This window comes from Notamacropus eugenii, chromosome 5, assembly GCF_028372415.1.
Source record: "Notamacropus eugenii isolate mMacEug1 chromosome 5, mMacEug1.pri_v2, whole genome shotgun sequence".
NCBI classification, from domain to species: Eukaryota; Metazoa; Chordata; class Mammalia; order Diprotodontia; family Macropodidae; genus Notamacropus; species Notamacropus eugenii.
The window spans coordinates 422,282,106-422,303,236 of record NC_092876.1 but is presented as its reverse complement, the minus strand read 5'-3'; the positions used below and the strand labels follow the sequence as shown (position 1 = coordinate 422,303,236).

The 21,131-nt window shown below is 37.0% G+C and overlaps 1 protein-coding gene and 1 pseudogene across 4 annotated transcripts in view; both read right to left on the bottom strand.

Moving 5' to 3' along the window:
* TIAM1 (TIAM Rac1 associated GEF 1) overlaps nt 1-21,131 on the bottom strand; it is a 320,249-nt gene that overhangs the window by 224,070 nt on the left and 75,048 nt on the right. The gene's annotated exons all lie outside the window — the stretch shown is intronic.
* On the bottom strand, nt 1,911-20,210 carry LOC140508009 (adenylate kinase isoenzyme 6-like; annotated as a pseudogene).

Below are 21,131 nucleotides of genomic sequence, written 5' to 3'. Positions count from 1 at the left end.
AGGGATGGGAGACACCTAAAGTAACGAGATGGGAAATGGAGTACTGTGAGCAAGGAAAAGCAAGCTGGTTAGTCTCACCAGACTGCAGAGAACATGATGGGGAGCAAAGTGTGAGAAAAGGTAGGAAGGGTCAGGTTGTGAAAGACTTCATATATGATCCTGGAGACAGCAGAGTTTATTAAACAGTGGATGACATGGTCAGACCTAAAGTTTAGGAAAATTGCTGTGAGGATAAAAGGAGATAATATTTTCTTTACTTCTCTGAAGTATATTGTGTAGCTCCTTAAATAAATCCTAACTATAATTTGGCTGGACCTGGTCTCCAGAGAAGAAATAACTTGATGTTCTCATAAATCTCTCATTTCTAGCCACTTTAAAAAACACCCATGAGTAAAACAGGTCTGTTTTATTACTAAAATGTCAATTATGAAGTGGATAAAGAAAAATGAAAACCAAAAGCCTCATTCTGACCACCTGATGTCTGCGAATAAAGTAATAAAGTAATAATTTATAATTATTATAAATAATAAAGAAGAATAAAGAAGAAAAGGAAGTAGCAGCTATAGCAAAGCATTTATATAATTTTGTAGCCAGTAGGAAAACCAACTGGCCATTTTATTAGCTTCCTATTCAAAGCTTCTCACATCAGTGCTAAATTTACACAAAATCCAAAAGCTATCTATACAGTCACAATTGTTTTGATTATTAAGAAATCTTTTAGGGAGGATTCAAGGTGGCTAATCATCAGTCTCACAGAAATTAAGTTTGATTTAACTGGGCACAGATTAAGAGGCAATTTCCAAACAAAACATCATACTTGTATGAAAGACAATTTCCCCTTCCCTAACTCACTACTCTCTACCCATGCTGTACATTTTACTCTGAGATAATATGAACTTCCATCAGGATCCACTACCTAAAAAGCTATTTGTAAAAAACTATTAATTTCTGAACAAAAAGATGATAAACTCCGGTGCATCAGCCTGTGTCCTCCCCTCTTTCTCCACTTCCTTTGACAGTAAAAGAAAAAGGTTGGTTTTTTAAAAGGTAACATAAAAACAAGTCAAATCTGGACAATAATAAGCAACAAAAAGCATGAGTAATTAACAGCTGCCTCCCTTCATACACAAAAATAAACAAACCATTTTAAAAAAAACAAACCATTCCACCATGGTTTTTAGTCAGGCGAATATATAAGGTTACACTTTAAATTGTGTTGGTCTTTATTTTTCTTGCCAGTTTTCAGTACCAAAACCAAAAAATTCAATCCCTCTGTTCTTAAGTATCCATTCTATATCTATGGTGCCTTCATAATCTCTAATATTGGCTTGACACTTATCAGCTGTCAATTTCTTACCACTTCCAGTCAGGGTAAGGTTTGAAAATACAAACCATTTCAAATACTAGCCTAGAAAAGCACAAATGCAAGATAAATTTGCTAGCTGTGATGTTGGGGGAGAGGGGGCAGGCGGAAGGGACTAACAGTCAAATAATATAAAAGATTTCTAGATTTTCTTGTGCTGAATTATTTATGTCCCTGTTCTACTGATCCCTCTCCAATTACACACTGATAGTGAATAATAAACTCCATTGTGATTTTTCCCCCCATTTTTCCAAATTTACCTATTCTTTTCCAATCAACCAAGTAAATAAGAGTGCTGAGAATTTATTAAGCTATTTTTTAAAATCTTTAGGCATTGCATTTGTGGGTTTTCAGTTTTCTCACATAGGAAAAAAAACTAAGCTATAACTCAACCTTATATATCTTCCACCTTCTACTTCTACAATATAAATTATGATAGTAAAATTGAGTGTTGATTTAATTTATTTTGCACAGGGAGAGAAAGATCAAGATGATCGGCAAGACATTATGGGGAAAACCTTGAAAGTAAGTGCTTTCCCCTGAAGGTTCAGTTATTATCTTTGATCTACTCTAAGACCCATTTCATTATCTGATCTAAATTACTCCCTAGTTCTTCTGGTACACTATCGGGCAGCTGGTGTACTATATCAGTTGTTTAAGATGGCAAGACTTCTTCATAAAGAATTTGAAAAATTTCACAATGAATGTTGTCCTATAGACTCTTTACATGGTATCCATTGCTTTCAAGTCCTATTTATATAGAAAGGAATTTTTTGTTTGGAGGACAAAACCCATCATCAAACCATCATATGAAACCATCATTCAGGGTAGCCATGATAATCAACAATAACTCCTCCTTCTTTCATTTTATTTTCCAACTCATCAACTACTTTACCATTATACAAAATGGTATATTTATATTTTCCCTCAAAATCATCATATACCTGTCCTCCTTATATTAAATTATTCAGGTTAATGTATGTCAATCCTGTCCTTGATGTAAGTTCTTTACTTATTGTGGTCTTTAAAACCACTTGGTTTACCCTTGAACAGGATATTTGGCCACTTCACAGTCAAAGCAATACCACAGTATTTGTCCCATATCCCAACTGAGATTTTTTTCTCGCTGTTGCAAACATGTATAGTCAAGCAAAACCAACTTCCACAATGGCAATGCCCAAAAAATATATATGTCTCATTCTATACTCTTAGTCTTTCACTTCTGTATTAGGATGTGGATAATATATGTCATCCTTAGTCCTCTGGAATTGTGGTTAGTCTTTAGATTGATCAGTTTCTAATTCATGTCTTTATCATATTGTTTCATTATATAAGTTCTCCTGGTTCTGTTCACTTTACTACTCATCAGTTCATACAAGTCTTCCCACGTTTCTCTAAACCAGGGGTGGTTTAGAAAGGGAATTAATAGCTTTGGCACAAGAGTTACATCAAAGACTTTGCAGCCTCAAGGCCACATGTGGCCCTCTAGGTCCTCAAGCATGGCCCTTTGACTAAGTATAAACTTCACAGAACAAATCCTCTTAATAAAAGGATTTGTTCTTTAAAATTTGGAATCAGTAAAAACACCACACCCAAGGACCTAGAAGGCCACAAGTTCCCCACTCCTGCTTTAAACCCTCCTCTTCGTAATTTTTTACAGCACAGGTGTATTCCATCACATTTATACACCACAGCTTTTCAGCCATTCCCTAATTGATGGAGGCCCCCCCAGATTCCCATTCTTTGACATTTCATAAAGAACTATATTTTTCTAGATCCTCAATTAGAGTCTTGGACTAATCCCTCCTTTAATGTACTCTCTCTTATCCCCAATCTCCTTTCTCCCATTTCCCTTCTACTTCCCCAATGAATGAAATGTACTTTTATATCTAGATCTGTGTGTAGGGTATGTCTATACGTGTGTATCCTTCTCTTCTTTAACTCGTTCAGGTAACAGTGGAGTTGAAGGATCAATCACTCTTCCTCTTCCCCTCCTGTTTGCACAGATATCTATTTGTACACCCTAGTTATGTAAGATAATTTCCCCTAACTTTCCTTTCCCTTCCCCCATACTCTTAATGTATTCTTCCCTTCTTTCCATTATTTTTTTAAGATCATCAAGACACAAGACAACCACTTTCAGACTTGTCTAATTGACTCCCTCTATGACCCCCTGATAATGGAGTCGAAAGGGGATGCCTGTATCATCTCCTCATATTTTAATGTAAGCAGTTTACCTCTGTTTAGTTTTTTATGATTGTTAATTTCATGTTACCTTTTTCTGTTTCTCTTAAGTCCTATGTTTGATCTTCAAAGTTTCTACAGAGCTTTGGTCTTTTTATCAGAAATGCTTGGAAGTCCACTATATCATTATAGGTTCAATTTTTTTTTCTCTGAATGATTATACTCAGGTTAGGTGCGTAACTTATTCTTGAATGTAAGCCTATATCCCTTGCCATCTAGAATATAGTATTTCAAGATTTCTACACCAATATAAAGGTGATCGCTAAATCACATGAGATCCTGACTGCCTTCTCTGTACTTGAATTCTTTCTTTGTGGCTTTTTGCAGTTATTTCTTCTTTGACTTGGAGGATCTGGATTTTGGCTATACATGTTCCAGGGAGTTTTAATTGGGAGGGTCTTTGAGGAGATGACAAATGGATTCTATTTCTACTTTTGTCCTCTGGTTCTAAGAGAGCTGGACAGTTTTAAGATATTTTGAAATATGATGTATAGGCTCTTTTTTTGGTCATGGAATTGAAATAGTACAATGATTCTTCATTTTTTTTCTCCTCAATCTCTTTCCTAGGTCAGTTGTTTTTATTATATCTTATTTTTCTACTTTTTAAATCTTTTTTTAATTTTAATATTTCTTGGTGTCTCATAGGCTATTTCATTCATTCTCATTTTCAGAGAATTTGTGGCTTGGGCAAAGTCTTTGATGTAACTCTTGTGCCAAAGCTATTAATTCCCTTTCTAATTTTTTCTTCCATAGCTCTCATTTCTTTTCCAGTTTTTCCTCTAGCACTTTAATTTATATAAAAAATTTAAATTCTTTCTTCATCTCTTCCAAGGATTCTAATTGAATTTGTAGCCATGTTATGTTTGTCTCTTACGCTTTTCTTATAGATGTTTTGAAGTCATTCTCTTCTGGGTTTGTCTCTTAAGCATCCTTGTCATCATAATAGCTTTTTATGATTGGATTCCTTTTTTGTTTGTTTGCTCATTTTTCTAGCATCTACTCCCTAACTTCAGATTTCATGTTAGGGTTGGGTTCTGCACATTTCTGGCAGAAAACACTGGTCCTATTGCTGATTTCTTGGGGGTATTGCTATTCCAGGATCTCAGAGATAGCTCAGGCCAAGGACCTGCAAGCTCCTGGTGCTCTCAAAGCTTCTGATTTAGGAAAAAATATGACTGTAGCCCCCTTAGTCTGAGATCTGCAGTTCCTGACTTGGGTCTAGGTCTGAGCAATAGTAGATTCGCACCAGGATTTTGAAAGAAAAGAATTGAAGTCATTCAACCAACAGGAATTTTTAAAACACACTGCATGAAAGGAATATTAGGCAGGGAAGACACAAAATCAAAACTAAAAGTTCCTCTAATCAAGTAGCTTACATTCTATTATAGGAGACAAGTTGTATGTACTTACCTAAGTGTAGCCCACCTTTTGGAGCAGAGAGAGAGATGAAGAAGGGATAACTTTTATCTCCCAATCAAGACAAGGAGACATAAGAGTCATGTAGAAGAAATAAGCTATAATATGGTCTAAGGGAAGTCTAGGCTTTTCCCCATAGCTCTTCCAACATTTGTCATTTTCTTTTTCTTTTTTCTGTCATCTTTGCCAATCTGATGAGCATGAGGTAGATTCTAAGAAGTGCTTTACTTTGCATTTCTCTAATGTATCTGGAGCATTTTTTTCATATAGCTATTGATAACCTGGATTTCTTTCCTGAGAACTCTTTGTTCATAATCTTAGACCATTTATCAATTAGGAAATGGCTCTCTTTCTTATAAATTTGAATCTGTTCCTTAAACATCTTGGAAATGAAACCTTTATCAGAGAAATATGTTGTAAATATTTGTTTCCCCGTTGTTTCCTTTTTGGTCTTAACTTTATTAAATTTGTTTGTGGAAAAACTTTTAAATTTTATATATAAAAATTACCCATTTTATCTATGATCCTCTCTATTTTTTTTGTTGGTCATTTTCTCCTATTCAAAGATCTGTTTCTCTAATTGTTTACGATGTGACCCATTTGGAGCTTTCTTATTGACACAAGGTAGGTTGATCTGTGAATGGGTACAACCATTGAGAAAGCAATTTGTACTTAGATACAAAATGTTACTCAACAGTGTGTGTCCTTTCACCCTACTATACCACTGCTGGCACTAAACCAAAAGAGATTAAAGAAAGACAGAAAGGTTCTTTATGTATAAAAAAAATATTTGTAGCAATACCTTTTGGGTGGCAAAGAATGAGATGTCCATCAATTAAGAAATGGCTGAATAAACTGTGGTGGATGAATGTAACAAAGTATCGCTGTGCTCTAAGATATAAGGAAATAGATAATTAAGTATGAACTGGGAGATTGAGTAAAATAAATACAACTAGAAGAAAAATTAATGCTATACAATAGCATTAATAGCAAGAAATTTTATAAACCGATAAAAATATAATGAGAAGAATCAGGAGAGTAATTTATGCAATGGCAACACCGTAGAAACAAATTACTTTGAAAGCTATAACAACTGTGACTGATACAATGACTATTCATGATTCCAGAGGACCAATCATTAAACATGCTATCCATTATGTGATGGATGTACAGTATAGACTTGGACTTGTTTTTAAAATACAGTTACTAAGTCAGTTTGTTTTGCTTGACTATACATATTTGTAACAAATAATTTGGGGTTTTTTTCTTTTTATTCCCAATGGGTGGGAGGTGGGAGAAAGAGAAAACAGATTTGTAACTTTTTAATGGGGGGGGGGGGTTGCTACAGATGTGAAATGTTCTATGCATCATCAGATGAGTAATTGTTTTTACTTTCTCATGAAGTGGAAAGTATGAATGTTTGTAATGAAAAATCAAAACAAATCAATAAAAGTTGTAAAACTTCTTTTAAAAATAAGAAAGAAAATCTAGACTACGTGGTGTTACAACGGAATCCAGGGCGGTAGCACCAGGAATCTACATTAATAAGGCAGTGAAAGATGGCCATAGAAAATGGACTAATGGGAATAGATGGGAGACCAGAGGTCTTCCGTTTCCTAGCAAAGCCATTTGTGAGGCAAGGGGCTCTTCCAGTTGGCCAAGCACTCTAGCTTTTAATTCTATATCAATTGCTTTCCATTTAGATTTTATTTGCCTACTATAAAACTCTGTTGGCCAGAAGAACTTAAGCATACGTTATTTAAAGGTTTCAGATAGGGAGAAAAGAAGGGAGAAAGCATTTTTTTACTTTCTAGAGATGAAAGGTTTGATCCAAGAAAGCTCATTTCCAGACAGAGGTATAAAAGCAGAAGGAGGGAATGTTAATATATCCTAGAAGCCCAGTATATTAATTCAGGATTCAGATGCTCCTAAATATCAGTTTTAAGCAGCTGAGAGAGTGGCAGATTTTGAGAGCATGATGCATGAATTAATTTACTTTCATTTTCAAATTGACAGCTGTCATTCTTGGTGGGCACAGTTTGAATGGAAGGTCTCTCTTTGCCCTTCCCCAGGGAAAAGAGAGCTGAAAGAAAGTCACCTCTACACGATTGAAGTAGTTTTCTCCTTCCCTAGCTCACTGACAGCTTAGCATGTCTTGTTAATTAACACCACCTACTGCATATATAAGTATATACAGAATAAACAGAAAATAAATAAACACAGAGAGGGAAGGTACTAGCAATTGGGAAAAGAGTCACACAGAAAGTGGTGCTTGAGTTGAATCTTGGAGGAATTAGGAACTCTACAAAGTAGAGGTGAGAAAGGAGTTCATTCTAGGCACAGGTTACAGCCAGTATAAAATCATGGAGCTGAAAGATGGGATGTTCCACATGAGGAAGAACAAGAAGGCTAGTTTGATAAGATTACATATGTCAGAAAGGGGAACAATATATACAGTGCCTAGAAAAGTAGGTTAGGACTAGGCTGCAAAGGCAACAGAGAAATTCAAGACAATATGAAGCTAGTGGAGTTCATTAAATAGAAGAAAGACAGTCAGATTTGTGCTTAAGGAAAATCACTTCGGCAGCTATGGGGAGGATGTATTTGAGTGAGGAGAGATTTTGAGGCAGGGAGAATAATTGAGGCCATTGAAATAGTCTGGGTAAGAAGTGATGAGGGCCTGAACTAAGAGAGTAGCCAAATGAGTAGTGAGAAGGGAGTGGATGTGAGAGCTATCGTGGAAGATGGAACAGTAAGGATTACAGCTGGAGAGATGGAAGAGATCTCTGAGATGATCTAGTTCAAGGCCACCTCATTTTACAGATGAGGAAACAGGTTAAATCATTTGCCTGTGGTTAGTACAGACAGTAGGCATTAGAGCTGGCATTTGAACATAGCTCCTGACTCTAATGCCAGTGCCCTTTCCCCTCCAGCATGTTGCCTCCGAAATTTTGCAATTAATTGAATATGTGGAGTAAGGGGAAATGAAAATTGAAGGATAATGCCAAGGTTGCATATCTGGGAGATTTAATGCCTTCTTTTAAATGAAATAGGAAAGTTCAGAAGAGAGTTTGATTTGGGCAAGAGGCAAAGAAAATGACTTTTTTAGACATGGTGAATTTGAGATACCAATGAAATATTCAGTTTGAAATGTACAATAGGTAGTTGTTGATGTTCTCTCCTGGAACTCAGGAGAGAAGTTAGGGCTGCACAGATCATTCTGGAAGTCAGGTGCACAGAGATAATAATTAAACCCATGGGAGCTAATAAGGTCACAAAATGAGGGAACACAGAGAGAAGGGGAAAGAAGCCAACTGATCTCTATTGAACTAAGTAACATGTCCAAGTTAAACTACAAGGGCTGCTTTAGGATCAAATTTAAAATGATACTTTATATTTAAAGCTCTTTATAACCAGTCCTAACCTACCTTTTCAACTTTATACATTATTCCCCTTCCCATAGCTGGGGCTTGTGATGATCATCACATCCAACCCTGCTTCCTAGCTTGGTATATACTCCCTTCTCATTTCTATCATTTAAAATCTGTAACTTCCTTTAAGAACCAATTCAAGTGCCCCTTCCACATGAAGCCTTTTGGATCTTCCAAGCTCCTAGTGTTCTCCTCCCAAAATTTTAGCTTGTATTTATCTTATGTATTTATATATGTACATGCTTCCTCCAACAGAATGTAAGCATCAGGGCAGGAACTAATTCATTTTTTCAATTCCCAGTTCCTAATACAATACATAGAAGATAATAGACAATAAATGCTTGTTAATTGATTACTAATTTCCTAGAGCTAACAGTAATACTAGTTCAAAACTATTTGTCCGGCCATTCTGGAAAGCCATTGGAAATTAGGGAGGTACTAAACTATGTATATACTTTGATCCAGTGATATCATTACTAGACCCCAAAGAGACAAAAGGAAAAGAATTCAAATTTACAAAAACAAATTGTATCAACTGTTTCTGTGGTGGCAAGAATCTAGAAACTAAGACAAGGTCCACAGATTAGAGAATGACTGTACAGATTATGGCATAAGAATGCAATGGGATACGACTGTGCTGTAAGAAATAATGACGGGGGTAGTTTCAAAAACAACTGGGAGAGTCTTATAAACTCTTGCAGAGTGAAGTGAGGAGAACCAGGAGAATAATTTACACAATAATAACACCGTAAAGATAAACAACTCTGAAAGACCTAAGAACTTTGGTCAATGCAATGACTAGATATGATTCCAAAAGACTCATGATGAAACACGTTAACCCACCACCTGAGCCTTAGGGTATAGAATGAAACATATTTTTTTCAACATAGTCAATGTGGTAATTTGTTTTGCTTGATTTTACATATGTGTTATGAGGATTCTGTTCTTTTTCAATTGGAGGAGAAGGGAGGCTGAAAGAGGACAAAGTGAATTTTTTTTCATTAAAGAAAATAAAAGTTAATTTTAAAAAAAGAAATGGATAAGGTTTTATCAATCAAAAAGACACTAAAGAGGATGTATGTGTATGCCAGCCTAACCTCACCTTTACCCTATAGCAAAACAAATAACCATCTGCTTTGGTTAAGTATCTTAAGGACTTCTGAACATAGAGAAGACCAGTACCTCTGGTGTGAGGGCTGCCACACCTTTTTCAGGGCTACTTTCCACCTAAATCACCCAACTTTTACCTGTGGCACTAAGAAGTTGTAGCACTTGGCAGATGGACTAAACAAAGTTGAGGATAACCAAGGGTTCTCAAACCCGTCAGTGAGTTAGGAGGACCCCAAGCATGTGAAGACTTCCTCTGGTGGAATGGGTAGATGAGAACAATTGTTCTGATGGCCATGAAGGCAGCTGAAGCAGGTACTGTGTAGTGCTTTGAGACTGGTTACACATTAAAGATACCAAAGTCATCCAATGCATCTCGAGCCATTCCCAGTTGTCTTGGTTTTGTCTTGCCACTGAACTTTGATGACTCTGGAGTACAGTGAGGCCAATGACTTCCTGCAACTCTGTCTCATTTAAATCCAATTTATGCATGAATCAAAAGACATCTCACATACCACTTTACCAATTTTTACCTACATCAAAGCCCTGTGGTGACAGAAAAGTGACAAAGTAGCAGGTGCAGATACATTGGGACCTATAGTCATGACTCTGAACATAGACAGCCCAGGATATGGTTGTCTTCTCACCAGACTGAAGCAGCAGTGATGAAGCAGCCCCCTAGGTGTCTGAGCAGCCTTTTTTAAGGAACACACTGCTCATCTCCTGATGTGAGGAAGGGACTAGAAAAGGTCCCCTAATAATTGTCTTATTCACCTAACCCTGGACTGCTTAGTGTGGCAGGCAGTGTGGGTGAAACACAAACACAAAAAACCAAAAACTTTGCAAAGATGATTCCATTCACCATCGGTACATGGAAGGCATACCCACTTATGGACAACAAGAAATCCAGTAGAACAGAAAGATAAACAGCGCTTGTAAAGAGGTATTATAACAAAACAGAAGGTCTGAGTAAAAAAAAAAAACGCTGGCAAATGAAGGCCAGCTTTCTGAAATTGGACACGGAAACATATTTTTCTGGAGTGGTTGCAGGGAAGAGGAGGATTGTGAAGTTGGCATAGTTTCTGCAACCAAAACTATTCTAGTCAACAAGCTTGCATGTGTACCCAAAGGAGTGAACCACAGACTCATGATAATGCAATTGTCACTTGAAGGAAAGCACCATGCCGCGCTCATCAATTCATATGCTCCCACCATGACAAATCCTAATGAGGTCAAACAAAAAAGTTGTGAAGACCTGGAGACCTTCATAATCAATGTGCCAAAAGAGGACAAGCTTATAATTCTGGATGACTTTAATACCAGAGCAAGCATAGACTATCAGACATGGCAGGGAGTCCTTAGGAGAAATGGAGCTGGAAACAGCAACAGTAATGGTCACATACTATTGAAGACTTGTGCATCTCATTATCTTCTCATCACCAACACTGTCTTCCAAATGTAAGAAAACTTCATGGATACACCCTCATAGTAAACATCGGCATTTAACAGACTATGTCATTGTACGGAAACAGACAGGATATGAGAGTAACAAGGGCAATGTATGGTACAGACATCCTTTCCAAGCTAAACATTCGCATTCAAGAAAATTGGCAGGCCCAAGGCAACTACCAGAAGATTTAATGTCAATAGATTAGAGTTTCTCTAAGCATAAACATTTTATTGCTAACTTGGAGGGAAAGCTGAGACAACACAGTTGGCAACAGTGCAGCAGAAAAGGAGTAGGCAGCTTTCAGAGATTTGGTTACAGCACCACATTTACTCATCTGGGCCAGAAGACTCACAAACTTCAAGATTGGTTTGATGAAAATGATGGGGAAATTCAGAAGCTGTTAAATGAAAAATGAGAACTCCACAGAGATCACCAGCAGGATAGTTTTTCCATCTCTAAGAAGGTAGCATTTAACTCCATCAAAAGTAAGGTGCAAGCAAAACTAAGGGAGATGCATGATTCTTTGCTCAGTATGAAGACAGATGACATTCAGTTTTACATTGATAGTAACAATTCAAAGTGCTTTTATGATGCCCTGAAGGCTATTTATGGGCCAAAAATCATGGTGTATCTCAAGTACTCGGTGCAGGTGGAGCTATATTGATTAGTGATGAAGACATGATCCTGGAGAGATGGGCTGAATATTTCCATAATGTTCTCAATAGATCATCATCAATCAATGCTGAAACCACTAATTATATATCTAAGGTTAAAGTCAATTCCTGTCTAGAAGAAACCTCCAGCTGGAGAAGAGGTTTTGAAGGCAATTAGGTTCCTTTTGTATAGCAAAGCATCTGATGATGATCCCATTCCAGCTGAAATTTACAAGGCAGGGGGGTTCACTGCTTGTACAAAAGCTGTTTGAAATTTCCTGGGTTAAACAGCAAAACGAGATTATCCCTCAAGAGTTCAAGAATGTCTCCATTGTCCATTTCTATAAAAGTAAAGGAAACAGGTTGTCCTGTGACACCCCGTAGGGTAAGGGTGTCTCTTTCTTAGTCACTGCTGGAAAGACTCTTGCCAGAGTCCTCCTTAATAGGCTGATCCTTCATCTGGAAAATAGTCATCTACCTGAGAGCAAGTGTGGCTTCAGAAAGGGCCAAGGAGTGGTTGATATGGTGTTTCCTGATGAACAACTCTAGAAGAAATGCCAGGAGCAGAAATGGGGTCTATATACAACATTCATAGATATAATAAAGGCCTCTGACACTGCCAGACATGAGAACTTGTGGCAAAATTTGGCTGCCCAGCGAAGTTCATCAGTATTGCATGTCAGTTTCATAATAGGCAAGCTTGCCCAGGTTCTGGATAATGGACAATGCTCTTGCACTTTCCCAGCCACCAGTGGAATAAAGCAAGGCTGTGTGCCTGCTCCCATGCTTTTTAGCAAGATGTTTTCAGTAGCATTGTCAGACATCTTCAATGAGGACAAAAATGGCATCAAAGTCAGTTACCACACTGATGATAAATTATTTAACTTGAAAAGGCCACAAGTCAAGACTGAAGTGGAGGGACAACTGGTGTGGGAGCTTTTGTTCACAGATTTTTGTGCACTCAATGCAGCCTCTGAAGATGAGATGAAACAAAGTATGGATCAATTCTCTGCTTCTTCTAATTTTAGCTTAATAATTAACACCAAGAAAACACAGGTTCTCCACCAGCCAGCACCACACCATCCATACATGGAACCATTGGTTACAGCAAATGGAGAAATTCTGAATATTGTGAATAAATTCACTTACTTTGGAAGTATACTTTCCAAGGACGTACACACAGATGACAAGGTTAACACATGCACTGCCAGAGCTAGCTTATTGTTTGGAAGGCTCCAAGGGAAAGTGTGGGAGAGAAAAGACTGCCTACAAAACTGAAGGTCTACAGAGCCATTGTGCTGACTTCATTGTTGTATGTCTGTGAAACCTGGACAGCATACCAAGCCAAGAAAATGAATTGCTTCCATTTGAATTGTTTTAGGAAGATTCTGAAGATCACCTGGTAAGATAAGGTACCAGATACTGAGATCCTTTCTCAGCTGAACTGCCAAGCATTCAAATTAACGCAGAGAGCACAACTCTGATGGGCCAACCACATAGTTGGAATGCCAAATGTACATTTACCTAAAAGACTATTTTATGGAGAACTCACACAAGGCAAGTGCTCACATGGAGGTCAGAAGAAGCAATACGAGGACACTCTCAAGGTCCCTCTGGAGAACCTTGGAATTGATTGGGAGACACAGGAGGTACTGGCACAGGGCCAGCTAGCACAGTGTGCCCACATCAAAAAAAGGTGCTGTGCTCTATGAGCAAAGCAGAACTGCAGCAGCTCAAAAGAAACAAGAGATGCACAAATTTAGATACACCTGCACTCCAAATGTTTGTATGGACTATTTGTACCTAATCTGAGGTAGAGTCTTCTGAGCTCATATTGATCTGATCAGTCACAGTCAGACACCTTGACCCCCTACATAATGATGCCATTTTGATCCTTTCTGAGAATAAAGTAAAACAACCAACCAATCTATCCCGTAACTAAACCCTCTTATATATATATTCTCCCCATTAGAATGCGAGGTCCCTGAGAGTAAAGACTGGCTCACTTTTCTATTTTGTGTCCTACTTACCAGAGTAGTTTAATAAACACTGGTTAATTCATTCATTCATCTATGAGTTATCTGTATCCTAGAGCAAAATCAATTTCTAGATAATTCTCATGGAAACATGAGAAATATTCATATTCCCTTAGATGGCTATTCAGAAATCTCCACAGATCAATCAAATCTGGTTTTCCCAACGTTTTTAAAGTCTGTAATTTTCTTCCAATTTATCTTTCTATTGGATTAGTCAGTCACAATACCTAGGGGTTGTTTTTTGTTTAAATTTTAGTTTTTCTTTAAGAATTTATTTGTTATTTCATTCGGTCGATGTACATTTGTTTTTTTTAAAACTGTTGTTACCTATCATATTTTTCATCAAAATATACTGACCTTACTTTTCTCTTTCAATGGTATCTGTTTGCTACTGTTACATATGAAATTATGACAGTAACTCTTTTTTGAGATTCAGCTAACATATAATAGATTTTTTCCAGTCCTTCATTTTGAAATTAAATGATTTTCTATCTGTTCTAATTTCTAAATTCAAATATATAAGTATATTTTGAAATATATATATATAATACACAGAATTAGTCCTCAGTATTTGAGCATTTTATTTTCACAACTTCAAGCATTCATCTGATTTTATTAGTAACCTCATTTTTACTTTTGTATTAGCAATCACACACGTTTCCAGCTAAGTGCAGTAAAGAAAAAATGAAAACTGCAATGTTCTCAAGTTTATGGGATGGCTGGCTTCCTACTAAGCACTTCACTTGTCTTATTCACCCTACTATCATAAAAAAATCCTCATTCATTCATTGCATAGTTTTACTGTTTGCCTTTAAAATTCAAATGTTGTGTTGCAATTATACATCTACAGCATAATGTAGGTCCTTTGGACTCTAAGCCCAAACATGCAAAGTTAGTGATGTGGCTTGGTGAGAAAACAGATGTCAGATAAGCTTCATGCTGGAATGTCTGCTGCCAACAAATGTCTGTAGTCACTGTCTGCCACAAGTTTGGTGTTAACAAATCAACTATTCATTACATCTACAAAAAGGAGGAAAGTGATTATAAAAGTATTTATGAATCAGCTCCAGAAGTGCTAAAGTAACCTTGAAAGTATATCATCAGGAAATTGAAAAAAAAATGAAAAAGCAGTTAAGTTTGTGGGTAAATGAGATGGTGGTCAACCCAACCTCTTGCAAGCTCCCCCTCTGCCCATGCCACAGATTTCTGGGCATCCTGGCCCTTGCAAGAGCCACTAGTCCAGGTCTGGCAGAGCAACCCCTGACCTAGGTCAGAAACTTATTCCAAGGCATGTGTTCTTTCTCAGACAACAGTTCAACTACAAAGCTGAAAGGGAGATTACAGATGGCAGGTGGCTCCTTTCCCATTTTTACCTTGGGGTTTTTCTGACATTGAAGCCCCTACTTTTCCCTGTCCTGTTTGGCATTGCTTATTCTCTCCCCTGTATTTTATGGGTTATTCCATGGTTACTGTATTAGGAAAAGTACATACTGTCATAATTAATATTTTGTTCAGGAATCTCTAGCATAAGATGACAGTTTTTCATGGTCATAGAAACCTAATCACTTATTTCCCATAGGTTCAATGTATCAACATTCACATTTCACTTTTGTGTTAGTTCCTAGGAATGTTAGCCCCATGGAAGTTAAGGATTGACTGTATGCATTTGTTCCCTGACTCTAAACCTATACAAAGTACCTGAACCTGGGAGTGGAAGTAAGGTTTGCTGTCAGTTCCAGATTCTTTCTTCTTTAAACAAAAAACAAAATGTTAGATTTTGTCAAAATATTTTCAGCATCTATTGACATAATCGTAAGGTTTGTATTGTCTTTTATTATTAATATAATCTTAAATTCTTTATATAAATCTAAACTGGTCACACTATAAAATGTTTTTACCTTATTCTTTCCCCCTCTTTGCTAGCATAATATTTAATATTTACATGTCAATATCCTATAGAGATATTGGTCTATAGTCTTTTTAATTTGCTTTATCTCTCCCTGGTTTAGGTATCAAGATAATGTTGGTACCACAGAAGTTTAACAGTATCTTATCTTTTCCCATTTTTGCAAAAAGTTTTTATTGGAATCAATTGTTCTTTGGAAGTTTGACAGAATTGATTCGTAAAAACATCTGGTCCTGCAACTGAATAGATTATTTAATTTTTTTTCTGATACAAGGTTAATTGATAGTAATGTTAATGGTATAGGAAGATCTTCCCTGTCCCTTAATAGGCCTATGTAACCTGCTTTGAACTCTGGCCTAGCTCCCAGCTGTGATATAGCCTGAGTTATATGCAGCTTGAGTCACATGGAGCCCATTGTGGGAGGTACTTGCTTGTTGGTGAGAGAAGAGCTAGCGTGAGTGGGTAGAGGGAGAAATTTTGCCCAAGGGAACTTGTTTGTGGGGAGGTCTAAAGAATGTTTAAGAAGTTGGCCTCTGGACTGGTGATGAGTACCTTGCTGAATCTTACCTTCTGGTATCTTAACAGTGATGTTCTAAACAAATATTTTGGTTTTGCCTTTGAGTAAGAGAGTTTATTATATTGTGCAAATCTACTCTGGAAATACATGTGCATATTCATAGCAGTTGCTATTGGCATCACATTGGCCTTACAACAATCCACTTCTTTTTCTATTAATCTGTTCATCATGAATTTTTATAAGTATTAATCCATTTCATCTAAGTTATAAATTCTGTTAGCATATAATTGGGCAAAACAGTTTCTGATACTTTCCTTAATGGCATCAACTTTTGTGAATTCTTTTTCATCTTTGATATAATCTGGTTTTTACCTTTTTAACAAAATAAGTTTTTATTGATATCTTTTAGTACGTATAAGTTTGTTATTAGCATTAGTTTTCTATCTACAGGTTCTTTCAGCAAAATGTAATTTTGTTGTTTATCCCTCTTTATTTTTTCAGTGTTTGTTTTTGCTTTATCCAATAGTATGATGGCAATTCCTGCTTTCTTGGATTCACTGGATACAGAGATACATCTCTCTATCCTCTCAGTTTTATTTCAAGTAACACCTTTATTTTTGAAAAAATAATTCATGTAAGCAATGTATTGTAAGATTTTATTATCCAATCTGAAACTTTTTTTTCCATTTTATTGGATTGTTTAACCCATTCACATTTAAAGTATGAGAGTTGCGTTAATATTTTCTTCCATTTGTTTCTAATGGATTTTTTTTCAAGTTGTGATTTCTTTCCTATTCTCCTGTAAATACAATACCAACTTCCTTCAGTTACTTTACTAAATTTTTTTAAGGTGGTCTTGTTCCCATTGGCTCTCTTCCCCTAATCCCCTCCTTTCATTTGTTATCTCTTATCCTTTGGGGTTCTGCTTATTAGTTCCTTTTTCTCTCCTGCTTTTATCGAGTTACATAATTCTTCTTTCTTTTTCTTCCTCTCAGTTGGTAAAAGTTCTTCCTTCATCTTCTCTGCTTCAACAACTTTTATTAATTTCAATTTTTGTACCCCTTTCCAAAAAAGATGCTTTAAGAAAAACATATCATATTCAAAAACTGTCAGTTCTGTTATTATGATTGTTATTCTACTTTTTTATTAATTCAGCCAAAGCATAGAAAAGTTTGCTACAGCTCCTAATTTTAATTAACTCCTTATGAATATTTATATTTCAAATATGTTTCTTGAAAGTAACCTCACTGGATTAAACTTTTAAATCCATTTTGCTGTCCTCTTCTACTTATGGGTGAGTTCATCTCATTAATATTTAAAGCTGTGATCATAAACTGTGTACTATCCTCCACCCTATTCTACACCTTTTCCTTTCTCATTCTACCCTGTCCTTTACAAAGAAGAGGGGGTGAAAGATGAACGTGCTCAATAATAATAATCTATGCTTAATAGATCTGCTTCCTCCCACCTGTCCTTTTCTTCTCCTTACCCACATGCCAAAGATTCTTACTTTTTATTTCTTTCCTTTTAAACTCCATTTCAGAATCCATACTACAAAGATGGAGTTTGTTTTGCTTATGACTAATCTCCCCCTAAATCTACTCTCTCTCTAATCACCATCCCCTCTACCACATTCTTCCTATTTCTTGACTGAATGGTATATATCTAAATCAAAGTCTGTGTGTGAGCATCCTTAAATAATAAAGGAACCTTTTCTTCCCCTAACATATTATTATTTCTTTCCCTTTCCTCTTTTCTTTAAGATCATCAAAACAACAAAACCATTTCCAAAAATACCCTCTATAACTCCTGAGAAATATAAGCTTCAGAGAGGACACTTAATTATTCTCCTCCCATTAGAATGTAAACTCTTCATCTTTTATACAACCCATTCTAACTGGTCAAACATACTTACTGTGCCAAGTTTCTCTTGCCTCCTGTGTTTCAAGTTCAAAGTTTCTACTCATCTCTGGTTGTTTCATCAGGAATGTTCTTTAATTTCATTAAAGGCTCTCTTTACCTGTATTCTGAGCCCCAGTGTCTAATCACTAACTTCCTTTTAATTGCCTGGAACTGGATATCTGGTAGTCAAACTCAGTATATCTATAACTGAACTCGTTATCTTTGTCCTCAAAACCTTCCACTTTCCCAACTTCCCCATTACTTTTGAGAATCCTTTCACTTACCTAGAATTGCAACTTCAATGTTATCCTTATCTCCTTACTCACTCAACCCCAAATATCTAATCCGTTGTCAAATCTTGTCACTCACAACATGTCTTATATGTATACCCTGTCCATTCACACTGCTACCACCCTGGTTCACTCCCTCATCACTTCTCATCTGGACTACTACAGTAGTGTTCTAATTGGTCTCCCTGCCTCTTCCATCCCTGTTCCAGTCCATCTTCCACTTAGCTGCTTAAGTGATTTTCCTAAAGTGCTAGTTTGACCTTGTCACTCCCTGTTGTTTTCTAATCATGTCTGACTCTTCGTGACCCCATAGACCATGGCATGCCAGGCCCTTCTTTCTTCCATTTGATCTCTCAAAATCTGTCCAAGTTCATGTTCATTGTTTCCATGACACCATCAATCTATTTCATCTTCCACTGTCCCTTTTTCCTCTTGCCTTTCATCTTTCTCAATATCAGGGTCCTTTCCAGTGAGTCCTGTCTTGTCATTGTGCAGCCAGAGTATTTAAGCCTCAGCTTCAGTATTTGACCTTTCAGTAAACAGCCTGAATTAATTTCTTTAATTATTGACTGCTTTTATCTCCTTGCTGTCCAAAGGACTTTCAACAGTCTTCTCTAGCACTGTAATTCAAAAGCATGGATTCTGCAGTGCTCAGCTTTCCTTAAAGTCCAACTCTCACAGCCATACATTGTTAGTGGAAAAGCCATAGCTTTGACTATATGGACTGTCATTGGTAAGGTAATGTTTCTGCTTCTTAGTATGCTGATTTACCCTAGCTTTCCTTCCCAGGAGCAAGCTTCTTTTTAATTTCATGGCTGCAGTCACCGTCTACTGGAGCCCAAGAACAAAAACCTGATACTGCTTCCACTTCTTCTCCCTCTATTTACCAGGAAGTGAGGGGGTCAGTTGCTAAGATCTTAATTTTTTTAATGTTAAGCTTCAAGTCCAGCTTACACTCTCCTTTTTTAATCCTCATCAATTGACTTTCTTAACTGTCTTCACTTTCTGCCATCAGAGTGCTACCATCTGCATATCTGAGATCGTTGGTATTTCTTCCAGCAGCCTTAATTCTGACTTTTGAGTCATCCAACATGGCACTTCACATGATGTACTCTGCATATAAGTTAAATAAATAAGGTGACAATATGCACTCTTATTATAGTCCTTTTCCAATCTTATTATACCAACCAGTTGTTCCATGGTCAGTTCTAACTGTTGCTTTTTGGTGTGCATACAGGTTCCTCAGGAGGCAGCTAAAATGATCTGGTACTCCCACCTCTTTGAGAACTTGCCCCATTTTGTTGTGATCCACACAATCAAAGACTTTAGTGTAGTCAATGAAGCAGAAGTGGATGTTTTCCTGGAACTCCCTTGCTTTCTCTATAATGCAGCAAATGTTGGCAATTTGGTCTCTAATTCCTCTACTGCTTCTGGTAATTCTCAGTTCACATTGTGCCCAACTTATAACAGAGCCTTCAGATCTCATATTGGCCTGATCACCCACAGTTGGACACACCATACCTTGCTCCAACCTAGTGATGTCATTCTGGTCCTCTTCAAGGACAGGGGACAACAACCATGGCTGAAGCCTAGCTTGCAGAGTCTTAAGCATAACCTTGCTGACATGTGAAATGAGCACAACTGTTCTGTAATTTGGACATTCCTTGGCATTGCCCTTTAGGATTGAGACATAAACTGATCTTTTTCCAAAGCATTTGCCACAGTCGTGTATTCCCAATTTGCTGACATTGAACGCAGCACTTAAACATCATCTTTTAGAGTTTTAAATAGCCCACTTGGAATTCCATCCCCTCCACTCACCTCATTGCAGCATTGTTTCCCAAGGCCCCCTGGACTTCATTCTTCAGAATTCCTGGCTCTAGATCAGTAACCATACCATCAGGATAACAGGTGATGTTAAGATGTTTTTTGTATCATCCTTTTGTGTATTCTTACTACTTCTTCTTAATCTCTTCTGCTTCTATTAAATCCCTACTTCTTTTGTTTTTTTATTATGCCCATTTTTTGATGAAACTTTTCCCCTTGATAGCTCTGATTTTCTTGAGATGATGATCTCTTGTCTTTCCCATCCTATTTATTTGCTTCTATTTCTTTGCATTGCTCATTTAAGAAAACCTTTTCTCTCCTTGCTAATCTCTGGAACCCTGCATTTAGTTGAGTATGTCTTTCTCTTTCTCCTTTCCCTTTCCTTCTTTCCTCATCAGTCATTTTGACTTCTTGCTCTTCTTTTTCTTTGGAATGTTTTTGTCACTGCCTCCTGTACAGTTTTGCTAACCTCTGTCCATGGTTCTTCAGGCACTCTATCTACCAGATCTAATACCTTAAATCTATTATTCATCACCTCCACTTCATATTCACAACAGATGTTATATAGGTCATACATATATGATGTGATGGTTTTCCCTACTTTCTTCAGTTTAGGTCTGAATTTTGCCTTAAGAAGCTCATGATTTGAGCCCCAGTCAGATCCCACTACTCAGTAGAGTCTCTTCCTGTTTGCTCTAGCATCAAACATGAAGACCTCTGTTTGGCATTTAAAGCTTTTTATAATCTAGCCCCTTTTACTATCCAGTCTTTTTACTTTACACTCCTTCACATACTGTGTTCTAGCTGGCCTAATTACTAATTTCCCACGGGACACTATCTCCTCCTATCTTTCCCCCTTTACCCTCAAAAGGGCCTGGGTCTCCCATTGCATCCTAGGCCATCTCCAGTCATCCTGATGAATATCTGGTCACTGGATCCAGATGGCTCAGGAGAAGAAAGTGAGGTTGGTGACCTTGCACAGCCCTCCC